Here is a 16133-nt window from a genome sequence, read left to right as displayed (position 1 = left end):
CTTCTTCACATGTTTTTGGGATTGAAAAAAAACTCTCAGCACCAGCACCAGTATTTGAAGTACTCAGTTTATAAGGAGAATTTGACTGCATGGAACCAGTTCTGAGAATTCTACCATAGGACTGCAGATGGAAAAAAAAAACACAATTTAATAAACACTATCTCAATTCTGCTCAGTGCAAAATATTTAGTAAGACTAATATTTCCAGCAGTTTGAGGAATTTTTCTAGAATCTCTAAGAACTGTCCCCAAGTTATGTATTCTTTCATTATGTTCTTGCCCTGCAATGAACTAACAAGTTATTAAGATCAACCTTAGGCGGAGAATAACCAACAAAAGATTCACATGAAGGGGGGCAAATTTCCCCACACTGTCCTGCTTGACACTCACCTCTTCCCAGAGAAAAGGTGGCACAGCTCCCCAGTCTATTCAACAACTCTTCCTGTCTGATGAAACATGCCAGTATTGAATACAGAAATACCTCAAACTTCCTACCAGGAAATGAACTCAAAAGTCAAAGAGGTCAATTTCAGGTGGTTAAATAAATTAATTCATACCGATGATGACACCATCAAGCCATTGACATTGAGATGGAAGACTTCACGTACTCCTTCTTTACTCTCCTCTGCTATAGGTGGCCTCTGCTATTTTGTGTTTAAAAACACACTAATTCAACTTCAACCCATGAACATTGTAAAAAACTGAGTAATGAGCAATAGTAAGCAATTCAAATGGAAAAAGCTTACAAAGTTAACTAATTATTCTTGATACTATACTTTCTGAAGTGTTTCACTGAAATTCAATTTTGCAAAATAGCAAGAACAGTATTTTCCCTCCAATCCTATTTGTAACATGAAAAGAACATGCATGTTTTCCATCTAATTTATTACCTATTTCAATTTTTTTCTGTCTCACCAAGATTTGCTTCAAGGATTAGTAATTGTGCTTCAGTTAGCACCTCCCTCAAAATGATCCAGAAAACACATATTCCACACAGTCCACATACATGAATCACAAAGAGAACAGCAAAACAGTGTCCAACCAACCTGGGCTTTTTCAGCTTCTCCAGATCCTTCCTTGAGGAAGGCTGGCCGGCCTCTGGCTCACAGGGGAGCGATGCTGGCTGAGCTGGCCGTGGAAGGCAGCAGCAGGAGGGATGGCCAGGGCTTCAGCTGAATGCCCAGTGTCACCCACACAGCCCTTATGAAGGGCTTGCTGCTCTTATCTTCCCCTCCCAGAGCTCACCCACTTCGATTCAGCCAACACCCTACATGTCTTATGGACCTTGGCCAAAATATCCTGGAGCTGCACAGCCATTTACAACACTGATACTTTTGTTATTCTTTTCAGTGTTTCTTAGCACACACTAACTACCCTACAATGAAATACAATCTTTATGCCAGGTCAATACTGCAACTTGCTTACCATGAAGCTGTGTCACATACTCACCCATGGAAGAATGTGTGCTAACCTACATTTACTATTCTTACATACCATTTAGCTGGAAAATAATGAATGACCCCTTCTTACATACAAGGCCATAATTTTTTTAAAATGGAAATTAAACTTCAATTAAAATGGGGAAAAAAATGAGAAAAAAATCATGTTTAAAACACAATAGGATCTTTTCAAACAGTGTTTTACCAGCTAATAAAGGTTTATGTAAAACACGCATGACTCTGTAAACAGTTGAACATTTTGAATCAATTCAATACATACAAAAGAAATTATCTGTAATTAGAGAAACTGAGTATTTCTGGTCCCTATGTCCTCCAAGATTTCAAAACCAACAGATCTCAGCCCTTATTTCTTGGTTTTCTAGTGAAATTACTAACTGGGAGAAAGTAGGGGCTTTCCTGACTAGTAATCTCCCAAGCAGTTTCTCATCTTCAAGCTATTCACTAAATTGAAAAGCAGAAATGAAAAAAAACCTGCTGGAAAAGTTACATTTTCCAGATGGAGCTTTACTACCTTGGCTAGATCCAGGTACACAGTTAAGTCTTCTCACAATTGAGCTGATGACTTTCTCTAAAACTCTAGCAGCAAATATCGAGGAGTACTTGCACTAGATTAATGCAAATAAGAATTCATTAGTTAGTAGGCCCCAATTTATAGGTCATGATTTTGTATTTCACATAAAATTTAAAAAAATCTGGTTTCTATTGAACATTCAAATATTTTGTTTTCAAGCTGTTCATACTGAGTTGTGATTCAGCAGAATCTCTTCCTGATGCAGCAACTGTATGGAGTGGAAGTCTTGTGTCAAGCAGTACTGCTAGACTTGCAGAAGGTTGATTGAAAAGCATGTCTCAAAAAACGGAATGGTAAGCACAGCTATAAAGAAAGCATCCAGAGAAATCCAAGCAAAAGATTAAAGACAAAGATACAGAAATAAATTTATAGCTCAGTTCCTGAAATAGTTTGCATTACCAAACTAATCTCCCCCTCTGTAAGGTCACAGCCAAATGTCCTTCTATTTGTAATTTAAATTGAAGTAAAAAACAAATATATACTGAAGTAATACTTAAAGTGCACAACTATATATGTAATTGATTTTCTATTAAGACTTTAAGAGATGTCTAAATCCAAAGTAATTTTTGGAAACTATGCTTAACAGAAATACCAATGCTTGCTTAAATATGGATCTCCTCTAAATGCCTTTATTTAACCAAACTGACCATAATGTCCAACAATTTAGCTGAGTGAACAAACAGCTTCCATCAAAACAGACTGCCACAGAGGCCAGTCTGTTAAAGAGAAATCTTCATCACTCCAAACAAGTTTTTCTCTGACACTTTCCTCTTTTCTATATTACAGAGGCTCTCTCTGGGATGGAAAACTTCATGAGATGAAACTTCCTTTAATTAGGGTAGATCATTATGCCACAAATAAACAAATACATAACACCAGTATGACCAAGTCTTTGTCTTGAAGGTCTACTTGCTTGCCATCAGATTCCACTAGAACTCAGCTGCCTTAATCCCCCATATGCTACTCAGCCTCTCATTTCACTGTGCCAATTCTTCACACTAAAAGGCAGTCTGTATATGTATGGAAGTTTTTTTGTAATTATGTCTCCAACTTACCAGCTGTCAAAATCTACTTGACATTTACAATAGTGTTGGTAGAGTAACCTGTCTTTATTCCAATTTTTTCCACTATGAACTGCTCTTGTTCTCAGTTTATAAACTTACTTTCTCTGTATACACATCATATAAAGGTTATCCTTTTTTGTTTACAATTATACTATGGCTATAATATGAAATTAGAAATAGAGAAACAGTACCATTTTTATGATGAAAATGAACTGCATAATAGGTACTGGACATCTTCACTTTGATACAGGCAGAAGGCACATTCTTCCCTCACTGTTCAGGCATTCAAACACCACTTTGGACTTCAGGAAAAAAGGCTAAACTAAGGTTTTGGAGATCTGCTATACACCTCTGCTATAAAGTAAAACCTATATCAAGAAACCAACAGCCAGCTTAAATCCTAAAGGTTTTCATGTTTTGCATTTAAGCGTGGATGATAACTTTGCTCTTTTCCTTTACTGCAGTTCTCAACAATGAGCAGTCTCAAGAGATGAAAATCACTTCTTAATCTGAAAATCATATGGAAAAAATCAACTGCCCTTAAAAAAGTTATAAATGTCTGGACAAACTTTTCCCAGATTTTCCTTCTTCAGTTACTTAATGAACATATGGCTATTTATAATGTGAGTTACACTTGTAGTATTTCAAAAATTAGTTATACACATGCCTGGAGCTACTCAGCTCCTCCCTACTGACCTCACTCAATACCCTTTGAGCATTGTTTGCTTTGGCATGTCTTTAACAGTGAGCCCATGTTCTTATTCATGTGTCTTCTCTCTGCTTTAAAAATTTTACCTTAGTTTTCTTCTCTTAGCAAATACCTTATAGCAAGTTATTTTCATTTCAGAAAGATGATAACATCAGATATCAGTTATGACAAATAAAAACCTTGGCCAGAAGGCATAGCTGATTAAAAATACATATAAAATGAATGCAACCTCAGCCATATTTTAAAGTAAGTATTTGAGGGACAGTGAGGAGTAATTATTTAGATTAGTGAAACGTAGCAGAAGCTAATAGTTGGGTTGATGTCTTTTTGAAAGGTATAATACAGACATATGTCCAAGGGCAGCTCCTCTCCATCTCAGGAGACAGGCACTTCTGGGCCATAATACACCCGATGGGTGGGACTGCCCCACGAGGAGAGAGATCATGTGCTGGGAGCACCTAAGCCTGCATCAGGGATGGCTCCAAAGTAGCCAGACACCTCTGTTAGCTGACATCTGTGTAACACCTATGTAAAAAGTTAGGTGAGATGATCCCACCCAAAAGAACCGATGTTCTAGACTAGAAATACATGCTTCTAAATTCTTTTTTTCATGTATGTGTGTCTGTGTGTGTGTGTGTGTTGGGGTTTTTGCAAAGGAGTTAGGCAACATTGCCCTGAAAATCCAAATTCAATAAACATCTTCCATGTTTATACTGTTTATTTACGTATGGGGTTAAATCTAACTTTTCATATAAATACACTGATTTGTTTGAAATTTGTTCCTGTTTAATAGATTTAATTCCATCCAGTGTATCACTTAATAAATTGCAAAATGACAGGATTTTTTTTTTACAATCCATAGAAATAGCAGATGTAAAATGTCTCAGAAGACAGAAGGGTTTTTCACTCAACACCAAGCACATCCTCAAGTACTCTAGTATACTAGTTTTTCTACTTTTGAATTAAATTCTTCAGTAAAGAAACCAAAAGAAACCACTGACTAAAACCTGAATGGTGCATATAACCATGGCTTCAATTGAAAAAGAAGCTGCTCATTTTTTACACTTCTTCTTACAGTATATGGAATTACTTTTTGTTTTGGATGATTCTATTCACTGTTAACTGCATTTTACACCTCATTTGGGGAATCCATGGAGCTCTGTCCTTGAGTCTCTCATTCTCCATGCAAAAGGGAATCTCAGTCAAAACTGATTTTGATTATCACTTATGAAAAGATACTCTGTGCTCCAGACTTGCCTCTTCTATACTGAAGGCCAGAATCCTTATCTATTTCTAATGTGATTATTCTCCAGATTTATTCTGAACACTCTTTCTCCCTTTGTTCTGCAGCCCTCCTTGCTACACTACTTCTATTCTTAAGTACTATCAACTTAACAGTCATAATTTTTCACACAGACTTGCAACCCTTGATAACATTACCTTAACCTATACACTTGGAAAAATCTCCAAATTTATGTAAGTAACTTTATTTTCTATAGAACCATAGGATAGCTTGGGTTGAAGTAGACCTTCAAGATAATTCTTGAACTAAATCCCCTGCCATGGATAGGGATACTTCCCACTAGGCCAGGTTGCTCAAGGCCTTATCCAATCTGGCCTTCCACATTTTCGTGCATGGCTGAATCCACAGCTTCTCTGGACAACCTGCTCCAGTGTCTATTTCTTTTTTTTTAATTTTTTTTTTTTTAAGTCCTTTCGAGCCCTTCTCAACTTTTTCTATCTGACTTCTATCTGTTAGCGCCCTTGTTTACTTACTACATTTCCAAATGGTAATCCGCACATTTTTTTCACGCTTTCTCTTATATTGGGAAAATGCTTCCTATAAACATCCATCAAGCTACTTCCCATTCTTCAGAACTTTAGAAAATATGAACATTTTCTATTAAAAACATTTGGTAAGAAAACCAAAATATGATATTCTAATGAGAAAAAAAAAATCACTTCTTAAATTCAGACAGGACTTAAGAGATATTTTATTCCTTCAGACATGCCTTCAAAAATGCATGGGAAGAATGGCTATAGTTAAGGGACTCCAGTCACTTGCCACTGAATCCGTTCAGCCTACCAGTGTTATTCCAGCTTCACATCTTGCAAATTCATTCAGGATTTGAAAGTCAAACAGACTTACTCTGTTATGTCTAACGAAAGTAATCAAGATTTTCCACGTAAAATTTTTTGTCACCACACCTGTTTTAATTCCATCAACATTACAGAGGCAGCCAGGATATGGTTTGGCTCTATACTTGGAATTTAATTAATGATCTAGTTGGCGTCTGATTCCGAAAACAATTTAATTTACAATTCCATAAGCACTTCTGCATGAATTAAAAAGCAGCAGACAGAAACTCTGCATTAAAATATAAAGGAAGTGGGGATATGATCCACAGAATAAGATTGGGAGAAATTAATCTACAGTACAGGCTTTCAGTTTTGTAAAATAAATTTTTCAGTCTTTAACTTTTCGTACTGCATGCTCACCTGAACACAACGTGATTCCTTGCTTGTTCATGTTCTTACTGTGGCTGATTTTACTGTATGTTGTTAAAAAAGCAAAACCTGTAATTACATCAAAGTTTTATGTTTTATAGCATCATGAATCTCTTTGAAAGCCTGGTCTCTCAAAGACTTTCACAAGCCCGAGAGCTGCTGAAATCAGATTACATTACTCTTGGTTATTTCACATTTACACAAACTCACTACCATCAAGGAAGGAATTCCAAGGTGTGGTTCACAAAGCTCTCCAAACAAAAAGTTCTTCTGACAGATGTTTTATGTTTTTATGTGTTTTCCTAAGAAAAGCTACAGTCCTGAAAGCTAACGCAGGCAGCTACGAGCGTTGGGTGGAATTTCTACAAACCCATGTTTGACTTTGTGAGAAAGCTTTTGATCATGACCATTGGAAAAGACAATAGCCTGTCTTTTTGTCTTCTGCTGTTCCTCAAAATCAAGATCAGCTACCCAATCCTCCTCCAAAATTAATAAAAAAAATAGAATTAAAAAAATAAAATTAAAAACTACAAACAAACAAAAAAGGACAGGGAACCAGGTCCCTATCCATTTCATTTAGGTAGGCTTCTGCAATGCTTTTATTAGGTCACAAGGCAAACATCAAAGCAAGCTTTTAACTCTATTCTATAAGCTGTTTTGCCTTACTCTCAACTTTGCCGCTTATTTAAAAGAAACTGGAGAAAAAGCTAAGAGAAAGATTGGAATGACTCCTCAGATAATACAGTTAAACATGAAATATCCCCAAAATCACACAGGATTAAGCAGACTTTCCTAATGAAGTTACTTAGCTTCCTCTTTCCTCACAGGAGTTAGAAGTTTCTCCCCCGCTCCATTTGTCCCCTTCTCCAAATTCAGGCAGAAAGGATTAAACACTACAAAGGTACATTGTTTTTTCTACTCTTTCCTCATCATACATACTGGTTTGTTGGTAAGATAAGTGTATAATTCAACTGACTTTTGTCTTCCTAAAATACAGTGGTCAAGATGGAGAAATAAATCCATTCAGAAGACTGACAATAAATTGAATAATTAGTAAGTGGTCTGGACAATACAAAATACAAAAGCATATGACAAAATCATCATATTGTCATAACTGTAAGCCAGACATTTGTTTGCTACAGGTTATGAGAATGCTTGTGCACGGGCAGGTGCTATTTGACTGGGGGGAGATTTTGTTTTACTGGGGGTCAGCTATGAAGATTACATGAGGAGAAGCACTGGGGGACAGACATACAAGCACATGCCCCCTCCTCCTGGGATGCTTGTTCTGGATTTTAAACAGATTACTCAGAACTTACACATATGAAGACACAATAATGCAGGAAATTCTGCTTTAATTGAAATTAGCCTCTTCTTAATTTAGAGAAGATGATTTCTAACATGTGAGTTTAAACTTTTTCTCTTAGAAACAGGCTGTTTCTAATTTTCAGTTAAAACAAATAATTTATTCTGTAACTTTACTTAAAAGAATTTTTCTTTCCTTTCCTAAGAAAGTGTGCACCATATTTTCAATTCATGTATAAGACTTAACTGAATTGCAACAGCTTTTAGCACATGAAAATCAAAGCTTTTCATGCACTGCAGTGTATTTCATAATATGATATATGATAAACATTTACAAAATGTAAGAAAAATCACCAATTTATATTCTATATGGCCAACCAGTGGTTTCTTAATGGTACTAAGAGAAAAATATAATAAAACAAAGGTGTATCAAAACCACTGAACACAACAATTGCTGTGGCCATACTGAAAAAGGGAGTATCCAGAGTTGATAAAATTCCATGTTTTCCTGCTCTGTCTCCAGCCCCAGTAAAACCTGCACACGTCAGACTCCTTTATTCTGGAAGAATAAGAGTAGAAATTAAATGGTATATCTTATCTATGTGCTTTGAATTCACTAAAAAAGACTATCAGGCTTCCTCTGAAAAACTGGGGGGAAAGTTCCAGAACCCAAACTTGTCCTGAATATAATTTTTCTCAGGTTGAAATGGACCTGTTACTTTGTCCTGTTGGTCACTAACACCTACTTCAACTGAGAGATGAGCAGTGTCTGAAATGATGCCATTTAATCCTGGTAGTAACAGACTACAACAGCACTGGTTAACACCTCACACCAATTTGGGGCCATATTGTTTTGTTTATTTTGATAAAGACAAGCATATGCATATAAGAGCTTCCCCAGCCCAGCATCACTTCAAAACAACAACAACAATGACAAAAAACCACAAGAGAACCAAAGACTATAAAAAGACAAACACTGTAACAAAGTACCAATCAGTCTTACCCTTCAACAAAGCAAAACCTTAATCAAATAATAAATAAGTAACCTAATATCTCCTTCTGCCTTAAATCCTTCCCCATTCCTTGCCAACCCCCACTTCCCTTGAAAACCAGATGGCCCCGGCAATATGCCCTGAAGGTCAACAGATGCACCAAGTCTTTGGATGAAGAAAAGGTATATAATGTCTTTAATAATATTTCCAGATGATAAAACTAGAAAACACAAGATGAAAAAAAGCACAAAAAAAACCACTGCAAGGAAACACAGCAAGCACAATTACTGTGTTAAAATATTCAAGACACCAATGAAAATAAAGGGAAGTAGTGAACTCTTATTAATGCTATGAATAATAAATATCAAGTGAAAAGAAGATTGATGTTAAAAAAAAAAAAAAGTGGTGTAAGAAATCACATAAAGAAAGGATACTAGATAACTCTGGGGACTCATAATGGATATGGCTGCTTATTTGTCATGGCTGTCAAAAATTATGCATTTCAAAATTTCCTTGCTTTTGTAAAACGTGCCCCTATCTTTTGGCTTCATAGGAAACTGTGTCAGTGGGTGAGTAGATGCATGTGTTCATAGGTGAATAAACAGGTGAACAATTTAGCCTGGAGTGGGTTGGCTGAGGCTGCATTCAATTCCAGCAAAGTATGCCCAGAGAGACTCAAATGAATTACAGATTAAGCTATTCCAGATTTCCACTGGCGAATCTGAGGTCCAAACCAAGGTCTGTGAGCCTTAATGTGAAAACTGATTCTAGTGATATGATTGTGTCTGTTGCTTTCTGTGTTCTGCTACTTCCAGATCAAATTTGTCCAATTTAACAATAAAAACAATTTTTAACTGCCAACTTTATCAGAAAGCCAGGCCAATACCTTTCCTCAGAACATCCATGATGTGTTACATCCTGCTCCCTATCACAACTGGGAAATCATAAAAGTTTTACCTTCAGTGCATGGGTACCATTGTGATTATCACTGACAGTAGTATGGCTCCCTGTGTTGGATCCCAAGACAGAACTGCATTTTAAGGCTTAATAACTGATGTTCCATAACTTACTACCTGTGAAAAGAGGCAGGTGTATTTATGCAGATATTCTAAGCTCATAGCACATAAAAGCAGCACCAATTAACTCAGCACACTTTCCTGAACATGAAATAACTTTTTAGCCCCAAGTAACATGTTCCTGTGGAAGATAAATGGCTGATGTGTATTGTATGTCTCAGGCACCGATAGCTGTGGAGCCAGCCAAGGACTGCTGTGATAACAACCAAGGACTGTTGACAGCAACACTGCAAGAAGGAATAGGATGTGGCTGGACAAGGGGGCCATACAGAGGTAGGGCAGCATCTTCCTGGGAGAAACACCCTTGCTCTGGCTTAAGGTTATAAACACAACATGGTGCAGTGCAAGCAGAGGGACGAGGTTGAGAAGAAAGCACGGACAGTAGCGGAGGATCAAGACTGCCAAAGACCTCTGAAGCCCTCTGACACATTTCCAGAAAGGTGTAGAAGAACAAATTGCACATGGCAGCTAATTTGCATAGAAAATGAGAAACTTATCTCCAGAGTGGGGAATCCTATCATTAAAAAGGCACCCAACAAAGCCTAGGGACATATGCAGCCCAGGATCCTGGCCACACCATCAACTGGGATGAATGCTAGAACCAGGACCGGTGATCTCTCTGCTCCTTCCTTACATCCCATGTTTCTATCTCCCCCTCTTTAATTCATCTCTGTCACTCTCTCTTCCCTTGTGCCCTAACCCTTTATCCATATTCACTGCCACACATTTATACCTGGAGTTAAGGGACTAATGAACACCAATTTCCACACCAGGTGTATAATTTACTAAGACAGTTTTGTCAGCTTTTGCAGAGTCTCTGACTTCTGTCATTCCCTTCAAACAAGCATATACTTGGTGCTCTCTTCTTAGGTGTTCCTTCCTAAGGGTGGGACACCACAGTCCTTAGTTTAAAACTCTATCATCCAGAAAAAACCCCCAATTCAGGTTTATTTCCTCATGGATTCAGAACTAACAGAAGTACCAACCAAACCTCTCCCAAGTGTATACCTTAATAAAGCACCCTGAGTAGCTACATTATAAGAAAAGTGGCCTATTTTTACTTATATTTACAATGCCTTTTGAAATGAAGCTTTCTGAACTTGTACACAAACAATAAAATAAAGCCTAGTTCCATCTGAAGCTACAACCATACGAATCAAAAAGCCTTCAGCTTTCTGCTGAACAGCACCAGGCACATGTGGATATGCCACTGGTGCCAAAAGTTTTTGAGAATCTTTATCTTTGGAGAGGTATCAGCTGTGCAGAGTAGTTGCCACCAAAGCAAGTGATGGAGATAGATAGTGCTTCATTGGTAAAACAGTCAGGCAAGGACAAATAACATACCCACTTTAGCTTAAAGTTGGGTGGACAGAGTTTAAGTAGGTCTGGCCTTCAGATCTGAGGACCTGTGTCCATTAGAAAGCTGCTTCTGGCCCTGAACACAAGTAGGAAGTGTTGCTTCACCATCATAGACTCACTGTCTTCCCAAACACTGCTAGGTACAAAAGTAGAATCCGCCACAGTTTGGCAGACATGGCTTCTTGATGACATTTTTTCTGACCCTGATATTTTTGAAGAGGGTTTACAAGTCCTGAAAATAGTTTTATTTTCCTCTTCCCCCATCTATGGAAGTCTGAATACAGACAGTATATTGTCACTTCAAAGCCCAGTTAACACAGAAGCCAGAGGAGATACATATCAAACTCAATATATTCTAGAGTAGTATTACAAATGTATGCTCTATTTCAAGAAAAAATAGAATGAAGTGCTGAAAAATGAAAACTATTAATCTGAATAATTTTATACATTTTAATAAACCCACCATAAAGACTGAAATCTTTAGAGAGACTTCACTAGATTTTTTTGTGTGAATGAGGAATAACGATCATTGTGTCAGTGGAGCAGCATTACAAGCTAGGAAAAGCCTGTTACTGATGAAATTGAAAAATAAAGCAGCATGCATGTCAGCCCAGCAAAGCAAGCTGCTGATTTCTAAGTATGACTGCGTGAAAGGGAGAAATTATATGAGAATAAAAGACTGTGAAAACTGCTCCATTTTTAGAACACAGAGAATTCAAAACTGTAAACATTTTACAGTGGGTCAGGTTTGGTGCCTAACATTGGCAGCACAGCAATCACTGTGTACCAATAATGTCAGCAGAAATCCCTCCAAAGCAGCTCCACATTATCAGTCCACTGAAATATTTATTTGGCAAGATAGAACATCAATAACATTATCTCACAAGTTTCCTATTTTAAAAATATTTGGAATTGCATTATATGGTCTAACACTCAAATCACTCTGTTGCAACATTTTTAAAAAAGATAAACGAAAACTCCTAGCCTCATGTGAATTATTTATTCTTCTTTTCAGAATTATAACCCAGCAAATATCAGTATAAAGAAGCTCAGAAGCATTGAACTCAGCCAGCAGTTTTCAAGATATAGTAGGAGACAGGAAACCTTGATCAATAATAAAATATTATTATTAATGAAGTATTATTATTTGTACTAAATTGCTGCTTAGAAATGCTAATCATGAATCTTGTATGGAAGATTATATTAAAATCTAGAAAAATCTAGATTAAAAGAGAGATGAGATAGTTCTTGCCCCTAGAAGTTATAAAATATGAGTAAAATCAGAGATACAGGATGGATTCTGTTAGATGAAAAGCATAACAAAACATTGAATGTGTTTCCAGGCCACATTGCAGAAGATATATCCATAGTAGCTTGGGTACTGCAGAACATGCTACATTCCACAATCTTTCCTTTAGTAAAGTATGACTGGCCCAGGTAAAGAATTCCCCTAAAGCAGCTGCACTGTTTTGTTAACCACACTAACTTGGGCTTCTGCACTATTCAGTGCTGTTACAGCAAATAAACAAACACTGCTCAACATTTTCAATGCAATAATTTGTTCTTTTTTTAAAGCAGATACCTCCTAGAGTCACCCAATCAGCCTGTCGCACTCTGCCCACATTCATGTCATCACAGACCTTGTAGGATATCCAAAATAAGGGACATAATGAAAGCAACCAGTCAGATAACAAGCCTGCTCCAAAAAGCACTGCAGTGGAGCCTTGCTCAGAGAGCTTCCATGCTGGCACAGCAGTATGAAGCAGGTATTCTTTCTAAAGGGGTTTTCAAAACAAAATCTGTGGTTGTCTTTCCAGTTCCCTTTTCAGACTCTTCTGCTCCAGTTGCTAAAAAAGAAATGACACTGGCAGCATAAAAGTGAAGCAAACAGTAGTATCTCCTACAAATAGCATTCCTCCTATTCCTTTGGTACACTCACATTTTGAATGTGCAGTTCTTTGAAAAAGCCTTTTTTTCACCAGTACAAAAAAAAGGCTATCAGGACAGCTCTAGAAAATACAAAGAGAAGACAGTGAGAGTTTGATTCACAAGAACACATCCTTTGTTTAATATTGGTGCAGCTGCAGTGTGAAGTGTTTTCCCTGGGCTTGCAGTGACACCAAAGCATCACAGCTGACCTCTGGAAGAGGGAAACAGCTACATGGGCACTCTCGTGTTCCCAACCCGTGTGCAGTGTAGCAGTCACAGAAAAAGAGCTGTTCCAGCATGGGTCTGACAGTGCTTTCCTTAACTCAGAAAAAGGGAACCCCAACCTTGGCAGTGTTCAAGGCTGGAGAAGCCCATGGCAGAGGGGGTTGGGACTAGCTCACCTTTAAGGTCTATTCCAACCCTTTAACATTCTATGATTCTATTACAAAATGAACACAGTACGCTACCTTTCGTCTTTAGCACTAATGTGGATTGCATAAACTGTGATCATGCTCAAAAGCAACACTGGTCCCGCAGAAAAAGCTTATTGCTTCTTGTTTTAAAGGGATGGCAGGGAAGAAGAAGAAGAAAAGCCTACTCCATGGAATACAACAAACCTATGTACATCAGTGCCACAAAACTGTATTGCTAATAGCTACCAGAAAACAGCACTTTGGAAACACTGCTTGGAAGCTGGTAGGAAAGTCTACAGCTAAAGGCAATGTGCCTGGCTCTGACCGGAATTTTTGTTAGGTTGTTTTGTCGGGTTGTTTCCCTACTCCTTTTTCCTCTCCTTTATTACCATAAACAGATGCAGATGATTAAGAGCCTAGCTGTGAAGAGCTGTGGTAGTTTCAGCCCACAGAGTACTCAGGCAGGGCCAGGCAGAAGGGGTTACATGATCTCAAGCCACTGCTTCCACAGGGCTCACATGCTAGATTGCATTTTCTTGAGCAGCTGATGAAGGATTAAGCCCAGCAGATGAGTACAACGGGTAATTGTCACATCTTAAACCAGCACAGCTAAATCCACCAAAGTTTGAGACAGTAGTTTATGTTAAAGGTCCAAATACCAAAGAAGCTAATCACTCCTTTTAAAAGACTTTCCATTATATTCCAAGTAAGTGGCTTTCTTACTCTCTTAAGAGTTTATAATTCCTTATGCCACTTCTGCCTTTTCCAACAGGATACTGAGAGAATTAATTCATTAAAACATCAAAATCATTTGAAGAATTAAAGGAAACAAACTGCTGCAAAAAGCTAGAACAATTTGCTAAAAATTGTTTTCATTATCCCACTTAATAAGGGATTAATGCACTTTAACAGCAGAGAATTTTCTAGCAAGTTATTCAGGGGGAATTGTTTTTCTGTATTAGTATTAAAACCTTTCTGACCTCGAGTTACTTCAATGTAAATAAGGGCTGTATGCATTTCTATTTCACAGCACAATGTCTGCTCACAATGCAATGCTGCGTCACTCAAACCGTGAGAAAATGAAGAAAGTAATTTTTAGAAGCACTAAATACTTTAGGAAACAACACTTCATTAAGCTAATCACTAAAAATCAAGTGATTAGATTGCCTCAGAAGGCAAACTTCAAGCCTAAAGTTGCACCTTGTATATACATGTACATATATATATATATGCATATAGATGGAGAGATGTGCACACACCCGCCTGGGGAGCGTTCCCTGGGAGAGCTGGTGAGGGTCTGGAAAGGCTCCTTCCCACCCCTCCTCCCCTGAGCTGCAAGGACTAATGCAGGGCAGCTACCTGGGAAGAAAAAGGATCCTTCGCAGCGCATTTATAAATTAAATTGTTATATGCATTGTTAAATGGCAGGGGAACTGCAGAGAGACTCCTCAGGCTCAGATCCTCATTTTCTCCTGCGTGGCCATCCCTGGGACACGGCTGGAAAACAAGGCAGCCATTTTCTCATAAGCTGTTACACTCAGCACACCAGATTGAAGTGCTCGATAAGCTGCTGTTCTCTTCCTGCGGCGATCGAGGGCAAAAACAACCCATCACCCACCAGCAGGTACAACCACAGCCATCTCTGCGCTCCTGCTGAGAGCCCAGGGAGGGAGGGAGGGATGGGGAGCCTGGATGTGAACACATCCATATCCCTGCACTACCCTACATCTGTGCAAAACCTTATGGATGTGCCACATAGTGCTGCTCGCTCACGGTTTTGTGTTCCCAAAAATAAACTGCCACAAAATACTTGGCTTTTACAGAATCTGTGTATATGACATACTGCCCTGGGTAGAAAAAGCCTCCAACCTTGTAGTCCTTGTGGAAGAGGGATTTTAATTGCATTCAGCACAGGTATACATGCACCTGTATGCACACACCTACGTGCCAATTTTCATAGGCAACCTGGCTAGTAACTTCTCTCACACATACGTAACCTCACTCTAATAACTTTTTTGGAAACTAGACTGTCAAAAACAGTGAACACCCCAACTCTGTACAGTGTACAGATCAGGATATTCAATATAATAGCTTGAGAATAGAAAGATCTGTCTCTAGATGTAAAGCAAGAAGTCACGGCACCTATACTTAGGTTTACTTCTATTATAATCCAGTTTCTTGTCATTTTTGTAACTCCCTATTTTACAAGACTGTTTTGAAATTGCACAGCTAGAAATCCAGCAAGAAAGCCATTTCAGTCTCAGCAAAATGTGTTCAGCCTTAGCTATGCTCAAATCTGATGGGGAAAAAAGAATCCCACTTAAACTTATGTCAACAGAGACTACTAGAATCCATCTGCTGAAGTCCCCCACTACCCTCTGCATGCTGCCTGCCCAGCCCTCACTTCTTTTCAACACAAAGCCAGGCTCTAGCCAGACCACCCAGCCAGGCCCAAAGGAAGTCCAGGAATTGGGGTACCTGTCCCCATTTAGCCACTTCCAATGGCTTCTGCCTGTCTGGCCTGGTTGTGCTGCACTGGGCTCCCTCCATCTGGATGGAGGCTTCACAAACAGAAGGTGATCCCCTGAACCCATCAGTGCCCAAGCCTCAGGCTCAGTTCAACCCACACAGGGTCTGGTGTACATGCCTGGCTTGGCTCTGCAAGAGCAAAGGCACATTTAATTCATTATATCCAACTTGGACATCTTTTTCCTGTGGCTGGCTCACAAGAGATAGCAGTACAATCCT

The 16133-nt window shown here is 38.4% G+C and overlaps 1 protein-coding gene across 3 annotated transcripts in view; it reads right to left on the bottom strand.

Moving 5' to 3' along the window:
* TBL1X (transducin beta like 1 X-linked) overlaps positions 1 to 16133 on the bottom strand; it is a 189140-nt gene that overhangs the window by 105217 nt on the left and 67790 nt on the right. Inside the window, exon 1 of one of the 3 annotated variants that reach the window (XM_056487059.1) lies at positions 1046 to 1177. The exons of the other annotated variants lie outside the window; for them this stretch is intronic. The gene's annotated coding sequence lies outside the window, so the exon portion shown is untranslated. Of the gene's footprint in view, positions 1 to 1045; positions 1178 to 16133 lie in introns of those variants that run through there. 3 annotated transcript variants of the gene reach the window in all.

Source organism: Oenanthe melanoleuca, chromosome 1 (assembly GCF_029582105.1).
Source record: "Oenanthe melanoleuca isolate GR-GAL-2019-014 chromosome 1, OMel1.0, whole genome shotgun sequence".
In the NCBI taxonomy this organism is placed as follows: domain Eukaryota; kingdom Metazoa; phylum Chordata; class Aves; order Passeriformes; family Muscicapidae; genus Oenanthe; species Oenanthe melanoleuca.
Note: the sequence above shows the minus strand (reverse complement) of the source record. Positions and strands in the feature narration are given on the sequence as shown.